This window comes from Ahaetulla prasina, chromosome 2 (assembly GCF_028640845.1).
Source record: "Ahaetulla prasina isolate Xishuangbanna chromosome 2, ASM2864084v1, whole genome shotgun sequence".
In the NCBI taxonomy this organism is placed as follows: Eukaryota; Metazoa; Chordata; class Lepidosauria; order Squamata; family Colubridae; genus Ahaetulla; species Ahaetulla prasina.
In genome coordinates, this window is record NC_080540.1 from 21,069,080 (window position 1) to 21,087,340 (window position 18,261).

Sequence of the window (18,261 nt, forward strand, 5' to 3'; positions counted from 1 at the left end):
AAGATAAACAATCATTTGTGTTGTGGCTGGTACTTTACATTGAAAAATAGGAATTCAGAGAAGGGGTGGAGAATGAGGTAAGATCAGCATAGTAAAAATGAGCAAAAAAATAGGATATACAGTACCTCAAACAATACCTTCTACAGCCATTATTATCTACAAGGAGACCCATTGATAATTGGACCTATCGAATTTTCAGGAGAACATCTGAGTCAATTTGGCTCCAGTTTGGGCCTTGAATTCAAAGATAGCAATTCCAACTCACAACCACCCTCCCTGAGCTAAAATTAAAAGTTGCAAGACAGACTCAAAATATTATGGCCAAACTAGGAGCTAAGGAGATCTCATTCCAATATCTTTGTTTATATTATACATGCTTCAGCCTCCCTCTCAAAATGCAACGTTTTATGTGGCTGGTCCTAGGTAGAGAACCTGCAGAAAAACTAAGAAAATAATCAGTGGCACATATCACCTTACAGGAAAACCACAAACCTAGATTGATGTCCATGCATTTTTTTTTTAGGGGTAATTTAAAAAATGCATGGAATACAAATTAGGCCACTCTCCTCTCCTCCATCACCTCAAGTTCCAAGGCAATATTTTGATCATCTTTCTGATTTAAAAAAAATATCTATTTTCACCAAAGTGGGACATCTTTCTGGCAGTTTCACTCAGATTCTTGGAGGACTGGAAGAAGGGGTTATACAAGAGATCTTTGAACCCAACTTAAAAAGAATATTATTGAGATAAAAGCAAAGAGGTGAGACACTCTAGAATAAATGTGTTTGCTAGGGCCTCCTCTAATACTTCATGGGGAGAAGGAAGCCAAGAGAGAGTGCTCGAATATGCTCCCAATTTTGAGTGTAAAGAGATAAGGTGCTGGAATGTCGGAAGAATGATGTGATCTCTCATCTTCACACAATAGGATTCAGCTTCCGGATCACATCAGAACTTCTCCCTCTTCCGCTTTAGAAGGTTCCTGTGCATAGATGCTTGTTCACAATCAGGGCAGGCATAAGCTTTCTTCTTGCCACTAAATTTTAAATGGGTCGTAAGGCCGTCAGTTCAGGATTGAGGCAGAAGCTTTTCCCACAATGCATGCAAGGCTAGAGCCTTTCCTGGTTGTGGTTGGCCTTGTGTCTGTTGAGATTACACAACACATTGCAGCAAAAGTCGCATTCGGAGCACTTGAAATGTTTCTCCCCTGTGTGGATTCGCATGTGGATCTTCAGGGCGGTCACCGAAAAGAAACTTTTCTTACAGTGGATGCACGGGAACGGTCTGTTCTCAGTGTGGTTCTTCTCATGAATCAGGAGATTGGTCTGACTACGGAAGGATTTCTTGCAGCGAGTGCAGACGTGTTTCATTTGCAACAACTGCTGATCACAGACGGTTTTTAACCTCTGGAGCTTCCTCAATAGCGCTGTTTGCAGTTCAACACTGCGTCTACCTTTTACTCTCTTCTGTATCCTTAGTGGATTCTGGATCTCTCCCAGCTGCTGAGCCAAAGGTGCTCTCCCCAAATTCTGGGCGGTAGCATTTGAGCATGCATTTAGAGAGCAGAATCGGTCATGATCCTCCTGGGTCTTGCTTTTGGACAACTGTGGCATAGGCTGGGTCTCTGCTGGTTCCCTGACATTGGATGGCTTGCATTTTGCTTTCTCGCCACTCCGAGAGCCAGAATTGGCCTCAAGCGATTCCCTTTTCTGTGCCACAGATGCGACTGTGTTCCTTTGCACAACACTTTTGGTAACTTTCATTTGGGCTTCTCCGGAGCATGTTTTCTGGCAGGGCAGCTGGAGGCAAAGATCCTTCGGCTTGTGGTTCGTGGATGCACCTTGAAACAAACTGGAGGAAATGCTCACACAGGGGTCACTTTCAGGACCATCGCAATGTTTTACTTTCTTGGGGGAGTTGGATGCGTTTGGACGGACCATTTCTCGTTCTTCCAGTTGACAAAAGCAACGCTTGGGCCTTTTCCCCACAAGCTGCGTTTCTCTTTTAGATTTTCTTACGGAGGAAGCCCGTGGTCTCAATTGCCAGCCATCGTGGTTTTTCCCCTTCTTACGACTATGGGAATGGGCATTTTTGGAGCAGGTCCTGGACTGATGGAGAGAGAATATGTCCTTTCCTCTGGGTTTCCTCTCCGATTTCACTGCCTGGCTGACTTCCCCATGGCCCAGCAAAATATTTTCTTTGAATTTTCTAGATAATTGCACGGGCGTGGTAATAATATGCTTTTCTGGAGCTCCTGTGTCTGATATTTCTTCTAAGGGCACCAGCGGGTTTCTTGCTTCTTCCTGGGCACCTGGCACCTCATCCGAGGGAAGTGGGAGCTGCAGCAATGCTTTTCCAAGAGGATCTCCCTGACCTTCTTCCATAGAAGCTGTGGTGCTTGGGAAATTAGAAAACGCCCGTGTGACCTCCATGATTGCAGATAGCTTACGGCATTCTTCATTCAGGTGAATTCTCTTGTGTCTTTTGAGATGCCACTGCTGAAAGAAGCCTTTCCCGCACAGAGAGCAATTGAAGAGCTTTCGGTCCAGGTGGCTATTTTCATGGATGACCTCCTTTACAACGGGCTGTTGGGGGAATTTTCCTTTCAGGTGGGTCTTCTCGTGCCTCTTCAGATGCCACGTCTGGACAAAGGCTTTCCCACAGGCAGCACATCTGAAAGGCTTCTGCCCAGAGTGGATCCGTTGATGCCTGGTGTAGGAATAGTTGTCATCAAAGAGTTTCCCACATTTTTGACAGAGGTGGGGCTGTTTCCTTCTGTGGGGAACCTTGTGGGAGGAGGTGGGGGGATCTTTTGTGATCGTTTGGTCTTTGGAGTCCGAGCACAGTTTTTCCCCCGTGTGGGTTTCTTGGTGGGAAACCAAAGGTCCTTCTTGGGAGGACTTTTCCTCACGTTCCAAGTGGGGATACGGCTGTTGCTTTTTCCTATGGATTTTCCCGTGATTGACAAAGGAACTTTTGGTTCTCATGCATTTTCCACAATGCTGACATACATAATTCTCTTGAGTGGGGATTTTAGGGTGCTTGGCAAGTCCTGAGTGACGAATGACATCACTTGCAGGGAGAAGACCTTCAGAAGCCTTCTGTCCGTAGTGGCGACTTTTGATCCTCAAACTTTCGACATCTTCATTGGAAAGTTCTCTGAGGTGAATCGCTAGATGTCGAAAAAGGTGGTGTTTTCGAATGAAACTGTCTGTACATTTGTGGCATTTATAGGGTCTCTCACCTGTGTGGAGTTTCTCATGATCAGCAAGTATGATTTTTGTAGTTAAATATTTCCCACAATATTGACACTGATAGGGGGTTTTCGCTGTCCATTTTCTTGGGTGCCAAATGCGGTAAGAGCTACGAGTGATGATGTTTCTGGATTTAGAGGGATTTCCGTTTTTGTGAGGAATTTCTGAATCAACCAAGGCACTTTTCATAGCCAAGCTTTTAACTTCTTTTGGATGCTTCCTGGATGCCTGTTTCATATGGGTCATCAGGTGTGACATTAAAATAGCCTTATGAAGGAAGCTCTTACCACACTGGGAACATTTATATGGCCTTGCTTCCCTGTGCATTCTCTCATGGTCCACAAGCAAACTTTTGAACCTTAGACATTTCCCGCAAAACTGACACTTATGGAGATTGACTTGGTCTTGCTGTTGTTTAGTGAGGCCAATGTTCAGTCGTCTTGTGCTCCCAGAGATAGGAGCTGTGCTGTCTTTCTTTTTTGTAGTTTCAGGCGTACTTTCCATCTTTTCTTCCTTCTTATCCATCTTTCTGTTGTTTCTGGGTGTTGTGTGGCAATTTTGATGTTTGTCAAGAAGTTCCTTCTGGACAAACATTTCCCCGCATTCATGACACTTACAGGGCTGCTGGGTTGTGTGGCTCCTTTGATGTAGGAGGAATTGCTCTTTGAGCGCAAAAGATTTCTTGCAGGCGAAACGTTCGTAACGCTTCATGTTTTGAGGCTTCACAACACTGTAGGAAGGTCTGTTGCCTGCTTCTGCTCTGTGACCCCTCTGGTGGCGGTCAAAGACTTTTTTGGATGAAAACCTTTCTTCGCAGTCAAGGCATTTATAGGCCTTCGTCATATTGTGTATCCTCTGGTGATTGGAGAGAGATATTTTGGACTTGAAGATCTGTCTGCAGTCAGGGCACGAAACCGGATGGTCGCTTCCTGCAGCTCTTTCTTTGGTCTGTGAGCTCTCATTGGCATTGCCTGTTTCTGCCTTTGTCTTTCCTAGCTGATTTTGTGAAGGCTTCTTCAACTGGGACCCATGTTTATAGGCCTCTCTGGGCTTCTGACTCTGTGATCCACTGCCCTTGGAATTATTAAATAAGTTTCGGCGAAGGATTGTCGGTTGAAAACCTCCACGGTGAGGATAACTTCCACGATGAGGCTTCTCTTCTTCACTTTCTTGATCATTATCTACAGCCCAAAAAAAAGAGGGGGGGGGAAAGAAAGTGGTAGTGCAGGGGGATTATATGGTTAGTGAACAAGTTGCACTAGTGCCACTTGGCATTTGGATGCAATCAGGATATTGATGGGTTATCTTTATATTAAGACCTGCTGTTGTTGTTTTTTGGGAGGGGTACATCTCTCCAATTGTCTTTTACCATCCCATAAGATCCAACAGGGTTGGTCCACTCAGGATCTCCCCCACCCCTTTGAAATATATTATGGAATTCCAGAAGTGTGCCTCCTCTGTTGCCACTCCTGCCGTCTGGAACAGTATTCCCCCAACTGTTACAGTCTACACCAGGGATGTCATACTCAAGGCCCACGATGTGGTCAGATCCTGCCCACGGGGCTGTCCTGATCTATCCTATGCGAAGAGGAAAGATCAGGCTAGCCTGGCTTCGGCCCGGTCTACCCAATGTGAAGAGGAAACATGCCAGCAGTTTGGGGAGTGGTGTTAAGATGGCCATACCCACCTAGTTGGCCACACCCACCCAGCCCCCCCAAGGTCAACCACAGCCCTGATACGGCCCTCAATTACATTGAGTTTGACACCCCTGGTCAATACACTAAGGATTGCCAACTTTACAACATATGGACTTTCAACGCCCAGAATTTCTGAGCTAGCATGGCTGAGGAATTCTGGGAGTTGAAGTCCACAAGTCTTAAAGTTGCCAGGTTTGGAGACCCCTGTCATATTCCCACAAACCACAATAGCTGGTTTAATGCATCCCACCAAGCCAAAACAGTAAACCAAGTGTCACTGTGATTTAGCATAATATGTGAACTCAAACAATGAGCTGGATCCAATCCCACTGCTAGAATTGGATTGCTCTTCTACTACTCTCTTAAAATGCCAAGGTTTTCAAGATATCGTAGAACTACCTTAGCCCTTTAAGCCAGATGCCTTCAGCAGCAGTTCTAACCTGAGTTTGCAGACTCTGAACTGGGGTATGTCACAGGACTCCGATATCGAGCCCACCAGGTCCCTCCTGTCGGTAACTGCTTCAGTGTTGGCTTAATTGGGCCTTCATCTGCACTTTCATCAGAGCTCTGGATTTGTGGGACCCAGGCTTCTTCTCCACGATCCAAGCGGGAGAGCAGCTCGGAGGGATGGCAATGAACTCGGCCTGCAGGGGATAAAAAAAAGCAGATGGGTTGGCTGAGAGGTGGTGCAACACAGCAACAGGGACCAAGTTGCGATTCAGGTACTCAATGTTCTTTCTGCGCCAACTCAGTAAGCTCAAACTGCCCAAGGAGCTGCCGATCCAATTTTACAGAGGAATTATTGAGTCTGCAATTTGCACCTCTATAACTGTCTGGTTCGGTTCTGCAACCCAACAAGAAAAACACAGACTTCAGAGGATAATTAGAACTGCAGAAAAAATAATTGCTACCAACTTGCCTTCCATTGAGGACCTGTATACTGCACGAATCAAGAAGAGGGCCGTGAAAATATTTGCAGATCCCTCGCATCCTGGACATAAACTGTTTCAACTCCTACCCTCAAAGCAGCTATAGAGCACTGCACACCAGAACAACTAGACACAAGAACAGTTTTTCCCCGAAGGCCATCACTCTGCTAAACAAATAATTCCCTCAACACTGTCAGACTATTTACTGAATCTGCACTACTATTAATCGTTTCATAGTTCCCATCACCGATCTCTTTCCACTTATGACTGTATGACTATAACTTGTTGCTGGCAATCCTTATGATTTATATTGATATATTGATCATCAATTGTGTTGTAAATGTTGTACCTTGATGAACGTATCTTTTCTTTTATGTACACTGAGAGCATATGCACCAAGACAAATTCCTTGTGTGTCCAATCACAGTTGGCCAATAAAATTCTATTCTATTCTATTCCAATGAATGACCTTTGGCATGAGCCTTAAATCTCTGACACTCTGTATGGAACATTGGTACAGGTAGTCCTTGACTTTCAACCATTCATTTAGTGACCATTTGTGGTTACAACAGCACTGAAAAAGCGACTTATGACCGCTTTTCACACTGATGACAATTGCAACATCCCCGTTTCAGTCTTGGTAACTTGCATGTACTTACGACTGCAGCAGAATCTCAGGGGTCCCCTTTCGTGTCCTTCTGACAAGCAAAGTCTATGGGGAAGCCAGATTCACTTAACAACCGGGCTACTAACTTAACAACTGCAATGATTCACTTAACAACTGTGGCAAGAAAGGTCATAAAATGGGGCAAAATTCACTTAACAACTGTCTCGCTAACAACAGAAATTTTGGGCTGAATTGTGGTCATAACTCAAAGACTACGCATATGATCCCAGGTTTATTATCTGGCTTCTCCAGATGATTTTTTTTTTTTTACTCCCAGTCCTAACTAAAATCCTTGAGAACTGCTGATTGCTGGTAGAACAAATTATGTGAGCTAGCTAGGCTGAGGATTGCTTAGTACAGGGGTCTGCAAACTTGGCTCTTTTAAGACTTGTGGACTTCAACTCTCAGAGTTCCTCAGCCAGCTTTGCTCTGGGAATTCTGGGAGTTGAAGCCGGGATAGCTCAGGCAATAGAGAAGCCTGTTATTAGAACACAAAGCCTGCAATTACTGCAGGTTCGAGCCCGGCCCAAGGTTGACTCAGCCTTCCACCCTTTATAAGGTAGGTAAAATGAGGACCCAGATTGTTGGGGGGGGCAATAAGTTGACTTTGTATAAAATATACAAATAGAATGAGACTATTGCCTTATACATTGTAAGCCACCCTGAGTCTTCGGAGAAGGGCGGGGTATAAATGTAAACAAACAAAAAAAAAAACAAGTCTTAAAAGAGCCAAGTTTGCAGACCCCTGGCTTAGTATATGTCAGCTTCCCATATTTCCATTTGACACCGCAACCATCATAAATATGAGTCAGTTGTCAAGCACCTGAATTTTGATCACATGACCAAGAGGATGCTACAATGGTCCCAGGTGTGAAAAATGGTCAAAGTCACTTTTTTCAAAGCTGTTGTAACTTTGAGCGGTCACTAAATGAACTGTTGTTAAGTCAAGGACTACCTAGCTTTGAAAATGATAACCATTTAAAGTTTTCCATTAGGACATGGAAAAGAACACAGCTTGTGCTAATGGTTCATTGATTTCAACCCAGGTTCTGGAGAACTGTAGCAGAAATTTTGAGTAGTTTGGAGAACTGGCAAATGCCACCTCTGGCTGGCGCCAGAGTGGGGTGGGAATGGGGATTTTGCAGTATCCTTTCCCCAGGAATAGGGAGGGAATAGGGATTTTGCAATATCCTTCCCCCAGAGTGGGGAAGGAATGGGAATTTTGCAGTATCCTTCCCGTGGAGTGGGAATAGACATTTTGCAATATCCTTCACCTGGAGTGGGGAGGGAATGGGGATTTTGTACTACTATTAATCTTCTCATCGTTCCCATCACCCATCTCCTTTCACTTATGACTGTATGATTGTAACTTTGTTGCTTGTATCCTTATGATTTATATTGTTTCCTGATTGCTTATTTGTACTCTATGACTATCATTAAGTGTTGTACAATTCAAGGTGTTGGTTACCACCTTTAAAGTGCTCCATGGCATAGGACTGGGTTATTTATGGGACCGCCTGCTGCTACCGGTGGCCTCCCATCGACCAGTGCGCTCTCATAGGGAGGGTCTTCTCAGGGTGCCATCGGCCAGACAATGTTGGCTGGCGACCCCCAGGGGGAGGGCCTTCTCTGTGGGGGCTCCAACCCTCTGGAACGAGCTACCATCAGGTATCCACCAACTCCCTGATCTCCGGACCTTTCGTCGCGAGCTGAAAACATTTCTGTTCCATCACGCAGGACTGGCCTAATGGGTTTTTAAATGGGGTTTTTATTGGATTTTTATAGTCTCCAGCCAAATTTAAATTTTTGTCTTTTAAATTGGTTTTAATTTTTGTATCAATTGTTTTATTCCGGCTGTAAACCACTTTGAGTCCTTTGGGAGAAGGGCGGTATAAAAATTGAAATAATAAATAAATAAATAAATACATACATACATACATACATACATACCTTAGAATTCTTGATGAACGTATCTTTTCTTAAATGTACACTGAGAGCATATGCACCAAGATAAATTCCTTGTGTGTCCAATCATACTTGGCCAATAAAAAAATTCTATTCTATTCTATTCATATAGAAGTTGTAAATGCTCCAACACTGGAAATTTTTAAAGAAAATGTTGGATAACCATTTGTCTGAAATGGTGTAGGGTTTCCTGCCTGGGCAGGGGGTTGGACTAGAAGATCTCCAAGGTCCCTTCCAACTCTGTTATTATATCCTTCCCCTGCCATGTCCACCAAGAGTCTTCGGAGAAGGGCGGGATATAAATGCAAATAATAAAAAAAAGCCAATGCCACAGAACCGGTAGTAAAAAAATTTGAATTCCACCACTCTTTCAACCACATCTATTTATTGTTCTGTAGACTTTACCTATGCCAGCCGCAGTCCAGTAGTTCCCCTGCATGCTATTCTTGTAGGAGGCTTTCTGTCGGCGACCCGAATGTGTATGCTGCACATCATTTGAACACACAGTCACCTCCATAAAGGCTTCTGGAACCTTGAATCGAAAGAGGAACATCAATTATTCTTTAGGAACCTGTAAATGTCGGACACCAGAAGCCTGGTTCAGGGGTCACACATCTCACTACACAGTGGGTTCTAAATCATGGTTTGTTGAATAAGCTTCACCTCAAACTATAAACCAAAGTATAAGTGGTTGTTACTGAATGGCATAAATGAAAAGCTATTATAAGCCTTTTATTTATGCGTATGCTGGCTTATTAATTTTATAAACAACTCAAGTTGGTGAACATACTTAATATTCATATTCCTACTATTTTCATCATAACAACAACCTTGTGAGATAGGTTGGACTGAGAGAGTATGATTGTCCTAAAGTTCTCCTGCCACGTTTCATGCCTAAAGCAGAACTAGAACTCATAGCGTCTCCTGGTTTCTAGCGTGGTGCCTTAGCCGCTAGATCAAACTGGTTTTCATTGGTTTTATATTCACCAATAAATTACCATATCAACATTAATTTGTAGAATGAAATAAGCATGTACTGAATGTTTTTATGTAATTAAAGGCAATGGCCAATTCAAAAAGCATCGTATGACTTAAGGAAGGATAAGCAAACTTTCTGGGATGGGATGCCCTTGTCACTTCCCGCTTGGACTATTGCAATGCTCTCTACATGGGGCTGCCCTTGAAGTGCACCCTGAGGCTGCAGCTAGTCCAGAATGCAGCTGCGCGGGTAACAGTGGGAGCAACTCATTGCTCCCATGTAACACCAATCCTGCGCAGTTTGCACTGGCTTCCTGTGGTTTTTCGGGTGCGCTTCAAGATTCTGATTACCACCTTTAAAGCACTCCATGGCTTAGGACCCGGGTACTTACGGGACCGCCTGCTGTTACCTTTTGCCTCCCACCGACCCGTACGCTCACACAGAGAGGGCCTTCTCAGGGTGCCGTCCACCAAGCAATGTCGGTTGGCAGCCCCCAGGGGAAGGGCCTTCTCTGTTGGAGCTCCTACGCTTTGGAATGAACTTCCCCCTGGTTTACGTCAAGTGCCTGATCTTCGGACTTTTCGCCGTGAGCTGAAAACGCACCTATTTATTCAAGCGGGACTGGATTAAAATTTTATTGGGGTTATTTATATTTTTAGATTTTAAATTGTTTTAAATTTTTCGGCCACATCATAATATGTTCCTTTTTAATCTCTTTTAATGTGTATATAGTGAATTTTTTACTTGGCTGTACACCGCCCTGAGTCTTTCGGGAGAAGGGCGGTATAAAAATCGAAATAAATAAATAAATAAACCAGTTTATGATTTTGAGAGGATGCGATAGGCATGCCTCCTGAAATATTTTCTTCTCACAAAATGCATATGGAGCCTCTCACCAAAAGGCCTGAATTCTCTTCATCAACTCTCTATACTATTCCTAGGAGGCATTTTGGGAATGTTGCTGCAAATAAATATGAGCTGAAAAGTTGGGGCATTGCAATATGGCAATTTCCTCCTCGTTTGTTGTGTGTGTTTTAAGATCAGATAGGTAGCAAGCTTGGCAAGCATCCATAGGGTGCTTAAAACTGCCCGTCTGAAGTGTAAATGCATTCAGGATGAAATCCTAACTATTTTTGCTTGTGAGTAAACCTCCCTGAACACAAAGGACTCAGTTCAAGTACAGGGTCCTTGGTGCTTTCTGAGCTTGGTTGTTTTCTTGCGGGATATTTCATTACCCAAATTAGATAACATCATCAGTGCTAGTCCTAGCACAATATTAGCACTGCTGATGTTACCTAGTTTGGGTTATGAAATGTCTGCAAGAAAACAACCAATATACCACCAAGGATTCCCCATTTCAACCCTGAGCTGCAAATATTTTCCTTTATTGGAATCAATTCAAGTAAGCGTGTTTAGAAAAGCCTTTGTTCTCCTCTGGAGAGAATAATGCCATCTTGCATAGACTGAACCTGGCAATCTTTAAGGGGGGAAAAAAGAGTGATTTAAATGACTTCCAGAGCAATAGCAGCAATCTCAACATATCCTGGGGCTTAAAGGAAATCACCCAGGAAGCAAATCTTGCTGATAATCCTCCCCTTTTTTATGCACAGACTCTTAAATGCTGCATGCTAAGGAGTGCATAATAGGTAGAAATCTAAAGGGGAGATTCCCCAATTATATCTCTAAATATGAAAAGCTACAACCTACTGGATTCTGGTTCAATATAAAGCAGCATCTAATTTAAAGAATGTGTAGATGTGGCAATGTTGTGATCCAGATTGCAGATTACTTGTATTATTCTTTAAGATATAAGCAAGAAATTATGCTTTCATTCTATGTAAAATTGCCCTAATTATGATTAGTTTCACAATAGGAAGATACAATAAAAATAGACATTATCTTATCTTTTAAAAATGCCTTTAAAGTGTCCAAGGCAGCTGCATAGTACTTTGTGCACTAGTTGTGTTTGTGTAAGTCTTTAGAAATATGATCTCCCAATGGATTTACACACACACACAAATGAAAAATTAAACTAGCAATGCAGCAAAAGATATGTGTTCCTTCCAGTGATCCAAGGTAATTATCTTTTCTTGAAGAATTCCTGCACCTACATCAATGCATATATGCAGGATTTCCACTCAGTACTTCAAAACTCTTAAAATCATACAGACTCTAAATCGTAGAAGAAAATCAGGAATCCAGGAGTATCTTTTCAGAGTAACTAATATACCAAAATAATAGTAATAATAAAAGATATTCGACGGACCAGATGAAGCAAGCTGCAGCTCACAAAAGTTTATGACTTTTAACAAAATCTTTTGATTGGAAAAGATGCTGCCAAAGTCCTTCTGATTTTTGGCTAATGTAGATTAGCGTGGCTGTCCTTCTACAATGCCTAAAAGACAGATAAGGCGATTTATCTGCTCATTTATTCTTTAACACAGTAATGTTCTGTACTAAAAACAAAGTAAAGGAACATCATTAGGAAAACTCAAATTTACCAAAGGGAAATATCATAAAATTACAGCAATGTACAAGAAAATCTCAAAGGTCAACTCCTACCAACACAGGAAATATCCTGTATCACTTCTTTTTAACGAACGTGAATACTATCTAAGGCCCATTCTGTTTGTAGGAATTGGACCATTAGAACTATATAAGAATTGGGCCATTAGAACTATAGAAGTTTGTGTTCAATAACCTATTGCAAAATGGCTTGATTATGGGATTGTAGTGAGATGCATTTGAATGGTATCAGGTTGCAAGAAATTAGCACAAGGTTTTTTTTCAGATTTATGGTAGTTTATTCCAGGTAGGTCACATTCCATTTTAAATATCTGAATATGGTCCTTAAAATCAAGGGGAAAATATCTGTTATGGCACCTTGGGAGATAGAACAGACATTCTTATAGAACAGACATTCTTATAGAACAGACATTCTTCATTCTTTAAATTTCTCCTCATCCATTTGAGAGGTAAACAGATATAACTACTGGTAATTTTCTTAGTGTTTATGACTTGCTCGACAGAATTTGCACTAACTTATGATATCTTTAGTTAGAGTTGGTCAATAAAACATCACTGGCTAAGAAAAGTTTTCCTCAAGCTCTACTGCATAATTAATACAGGCACAGAACTCTGCAAAGAATATTACTTCAATACTGACTATTTCCGTGGAGCAGATAGATTAAACAAGATTTACTTCACCACAGTTGTCTGAATAAGCCACAAATAGCCTGACTACAGTTTAACTATGTCACAGTAGTCACAAGGGCTAGTTTACAAAATCTGCCACAAACAAGCCATATACAGTACAATGTGGCTTAGCATAGGCAGAGAATCCAGACATCATTGGAAAGGATCCAAATACCTGCAACAAACACAAATACTGGTTTTGTTTTAGCGCCTTCATCTTTCAAGGAAAGAAGATAATCTTCAGTATGCGATTTAGGCACTATCACACTAGGATAGATGCGGCTTATACCACTACTTGGAAACAGAGAAACACACAGCCTAAAACTAACCAAAATGAATGTAACCAAGCCACTTAATTTTTTAATATATACAAATAACTATTTTGCATGATTCCATTTGTCAAGATTTTCACTCCCAGCTCTAGTAGCCCAACTGAACTCCCGAACAGCTCAATTCCCAATTCAAACCCTTTTTCCCTCCCACTCTACAACAACCTTTGTTCCCCAACTCTACATCTCTTACTAGAACCACATCTGCAACAGCCATCTTTCCTCCACGAATCTGGACTGATCCCGAAGCCAACCAGTCGTATATTTTAAAGCCTGTTGAATGTAAGAAGGGAAACATTCAGCATTTTTCTTTCTCCAGCTGTTCTCTGCTAACCTGTGCATTATTTGCCAAACCTCACAGGTTCCATGGGGCTCATTTTAATGCATGCCGATTAGTCTACCTTCAAAAGTGGCAATAAAGTTATCCTAAGTCTAAGTGTCGGTGTCTGAGATTGCCTATACAAGTCACAGAATCCAGGGTGAGAAGGGACCTTTGAGGTCTTCTAGTCCAACTCCCATTGCAGTCCTTATACTGCTTAATCTGTATGCTGCTCAGTGACATAATAGGTTGGGCAAAAAAAGCAACATGCTTGCTTGGTTAGTATTCTTTGAACTCTTGGTTCAGTTCAATTATGGGTGCGCCATCCCTGGAGGGTTTTCCAAGAAAAGATCCGACCACCGTTTGCCCTGGATGGGATTCAGGACTCCTTGCTCTTAGTTTAGTTTTAGTCTCCAGTCCCCTAATCATCCTGCTTGCTGTTCTCTGCGCTCTTGCTAGAGTCTCCACATCTTGCATTCAAAGTTTATTTGGCAAACTTTTTCAGAAGTGGTTTGCCATTCCCACCTTCCTAGGGCTGAGAGGGAGGTCACCCAGCTGACTTTTGTCTCCCGATTTTCGTCTGCCTGATGCTTCATCGCCACACCAAATTGGGTCTCGTGTCGGGATTACAAATTATCCTATTCCAGGGCTACAATCCGGGCAGAAAAGGGAACCGCGGTAAATTTAAAAAAAAGATTTAAAACGTCCTTATTTTTGCTGCCACGGGGTCATTTGCGCGCCTTGTGGCTCCTTCGAAAAGCCTGAACGACGGGAAAGAGCTCCTCTGCTCCCGTCCAATAGTTCAGTCCCGGTGCTTTCCAAACGCAACCCCTCCCTTCAAGCGTCCAAAATATCCCCCGCATCCCGCTTCCTCGAGCCCCTTTTCTTCCTCGCAGCCGGGCGTTTTTGGGGGAAGGGCTCTGCTGCCGCTTCGCAGGTTTTCCCCTTCGGGCCACGGGATTTTGTGGCTGCGCGGGGCTCCCTCGCTTCACTCACCTGGGACTTCGAAGGCGCCAAATCCAGGAGAGTCGGGCTCCCCAAAAGGGGCGCAGGGAGCCTTTCCCCTCCGTCCCGCGTTCCTCTGGCCGAGCTTGCCCCGTCTCCGAGCAGCCTCATGCCGCTCTTCCCGCCCCGTGCAGCCCTTGTCTGGGCCGGCAGGCAGCTAACCGGCCAATAGCCTCCCTCAGGCGGCAAAAGTTGGATCCGGAGCCCTCTGGCGGTGAGCCAAGATGGCCCTCTTGGTTTCCTGCTTGCCCGACGGGGCGGCAGGTGGAAAACCAACAGGTGCGGAATATCCCAGCCTTGTGAAAACGTACCGGGCGGTAACCAGTGGTGGGTTTCAAAAACTTTTTACTACCGGTTCTGTGGGCGTGGCTTTGTGGGTGTGGCATGGGAAAATACTGCAGAATCTCCGTTCCCACCCCACTTCAGGGGAAGGATACTGTAAAATCTCCATTCCCTCCCCAATCCAAGGGAAAGTTACTGCAAAATCCCCATTTACAGAGGAAATTATTGAGTCTGTCATTTGCACCTCTATAACTGTCTGGTTCGGTTCTGCAACCCAACAAGAAAAACACAGACTTCAGAGGATAATTAGAACTGCAGAAAAAATAATTGCTACCAACTTGCCTTCCATTGAGGACCTGTATACTGCACGAATCAAGAAGAGAGCCGTGAAAATATTTGCAGATCCCTCGCATCCTGGACATAAACTGTTTCAACTCCTACCCTCAAAACGACGCTATAGAGCACTGCACACCAGAACAACTAGACACAAGAACAGTTTTTTCCCGAAGGCCATCACTCTGCTAAACAAATAATTCCCTCAACACTGTCAGGCTATTTACTGAATCTGCACTACTATTAATCGTTTCATAGTTCCCATCACCAATCTCTTTCCACTTATGACTGTATGACTATAACTTGTTGCTGGCAATCCTTATGATTTATATTGATATATTGATCATCAATTGTGTTGTAAATGTTGTACCTTGATGAACGTATCTTTTCTTTTATGTACACTGAGAGCATATGCACCAAGACAAATTCCTTGTGTGTCCAATCACACTTGGCCAATAAAATTCTATTCTATTCTATTTCCTCCAGATCAGCTGGGACTCAGGAGGTAGAGAATAGATGGGGGCAGGGCCAGTCAGAATTTTTACTACCGGTCTACTCAAAATTTCAACTACCAGTTCTCCAGAACTGGTCAGAACCTGCTGAAACCCACCTCTGGCAGTAACCCTTTCCTTCGCTCTTTGCCTGCCCTCGATTCTTCTCCCGCTTTTTAGACGCCAACTTTCCGATTGCAGTGGGCCATTAAAATCTAAGCATGTTGATCTCCCCTGGGAATAAGAAACATGTCTGGTGAAGCTTTCCCCCCCCCCCCCAGTTCATCTCTTCATGGCTGATAAAATCCCTGCCCTTTGCTCCACCTGAGAAGCCAGAAAAGCATTTTCTAGGTATGTGAGCATGGCTCCCTTTTGCTTTACCCTCTTTTGTTCCTGTTCTGGATTCAAAAAGCTCAGAAAAAGAACTTGGTACTTCTATGGTGGTAATACAAGGAGTCCTCCACTTACAGTAGAATAGAATAGAATAGAATAGAATAGAATAGAATAGAATAGAATAGAATAGAATAGAATAGAATTTTTATTGGCCAAGTGTGATTGGACACACAAGGAATTTGTCTTGGTGCATATGCTCTCAGTGTACATAAAAGAAAAGATACGTTCATCAAGGTGCAACATTTACAACACAATTGATGATCAATATATCAATATAAATCATAAGGATTGCCAGCAACAAGTTATAGTCATACAGTCATAAGTGGAAAGAGATTGGTGATGGGAATGATGAGAAGATTAATAGTAGTGCAGATTCAGTAAATAGTTTGACAGTGTTGAGGGAATTATTTGTTTAGCAGAGTGATGGCCTTCGGGGAAAAATTGTTCTTATGTCTAGTAGTTCTGGTGTGCAGTGCTCTATAGCGTCGTTTTGAGGGTAGGAGTTGAAACAGTTTATGTCCAGGATGCGAGGGGTCTGTAAATATTTTCACGGCCCTCTTCTTGATTCGTGTAGTATACAGGTCCTCAATGGAAGGCAGGTTGGTAGCAATTATTTTTTCTGCAGTTCTAATTATCCTCTGAAGTCTGTGTTTTTCTTGTTGGGTTGCAGAACCGAACCAGACAGTTATAGAGGTGCAAATGACAGATTCAATAATTCCTCTGTAGAACTGAATCAGCAGCTCCTTGGGCAGTTTGAGCTTACTGAGTTGGCACAGAAAGAACATTCTTTGTTGTCCTTTTTTAATGATGTTTTTGATGTTAGCTGTCCATTTTAGATCTTGCGATATGATAGAACCTAGAAATTTGAAGGTTTCTACTGTTGATACTGTGTTGTCTAGTATTGTGAGAGGTGGAATATGGTAGGGTTTCTCCTAAAGCCTACCACCATTTCTATGGTTTTGAGTGTGTTCAGTTCCAGATTGTTTTGGTTGCACCACAAGGCTAGTCGTTCGACCTCTCGTCTATATGCGGATTCGTCATTGTCTCGAATGAGACCAATCACTGTTGTGTCATCTGCGAACTTCAGTAGCTTAACAGATGGATCATTGGAGATGCAGTCATTGGTATACAGAGAGAAGAGAAGTGGGGAGAGCACACAGCCTTGGGGGGGCCCTGTGCTAATTGTACAGGTATTTGATGTGATCTTGCTTAGCTTCACCTGTTGCTTCCTGTTTGTTAGGAAGCTTGTGATCCACTTACAAGTCTGTTCCGGTACCTGTAGCTGGTTTAGCTTAGTTAGAAGAATGTCTGGAATGATGGTATTGAATGCTGAACTAAAGTCTACAAAAAGGACCCTTGCATAGGTCTTTGGAGACTCAAGATGTTGTAGGATGTAGTGCAGAGCCATATTAACAGCATCATCTGTTGATCTATTTGCTCGGTATGCAAATTGCAAGGGGTCTAACAGCGGATCCGTGATGGTTTTCAAGTAGGAAAGCACTAGCCTTTCAAAGGTTTTCATTATAGATGTTAAAGCAAGTGGTCTGTAGTCATTCAGTTCCTTGATGGTGGGCTTCTTCGGCACTGGGATGATGGTAGAGCGTTTGAAGCAAGAAGGAACATAGCACATCTCTAGTGATTTATTGAAAATATGGGTGAAGATGGGGGGCCAATTGGTCAGCACAGACTTTTAAGCAAGAAGGAGTTGTCTTGTCTGGGCCTGGAGCTTTTCCTGGCTTTTGGCTGTGAAATAGGTCCTGTACTTCCTTTTCTGTGATCACTAGGGATTCTGAACCCAATGAAATGGAATCAGTTGTGGGAGAATGTGATCAAAATATTAGAATGTGCAGAAATGAATAGGCTAATGCTAGCAATTAAGAAAAAGAACAAACTGAATATTACATGACATGGGATTTATTTTATCAATGGTCAGATAATAAAAATGGAAATTAGAAACGGGGGAAACAAAAGAAAAAGATTGAAATGAAGATAAGAGAGAAGCAAATATGATTATTATGTTTAATATTATTTTAATATTATAGAATTAATGTTAATGTAATGAATATTGCTGTAAACACTGGATTATTTTATTATTAATTTACAAAGATATTTGACCTGGATTACACACTGTTTAATTGAAGATGGAATTACTACATTAAAAAATAAATAAAATTATATATATATTCGTAGGTTTTCACGGGTATAGGTATGTAGGTCTTGGCATATTCGGGTCTTTTCCTGTGTAAGGTTGAGAGTATCTTGCCGACATTTCGACGAGGTCTCACTCATCATCTTCAGGCTGGTGCTTTCGGCTTCATGCTTGTGCAAGCAAAGCGTGGTTGAAGCTGCTGTCTCTCTATAAATACTGGTGGGGAGTGTTGCTGTAAGCAGGTTGGTTGGCTGTGTGGTTGCATCTTGATTGGTAG

At 42.7% G+C, this 18,261-nt stretch overlaps 1 pseudogene; it reads right to left on the reverse strand.

Annotated features, from left to right (window-relative positions):
- On the reverse strand, positions 1-13,262 carry LOC131190416 (zinc finger protein 84-like; annotated as a pseudogene).
- Between the last annotated feature and the right edge of the window lie 4,999 nt (positions 13,263-18,261).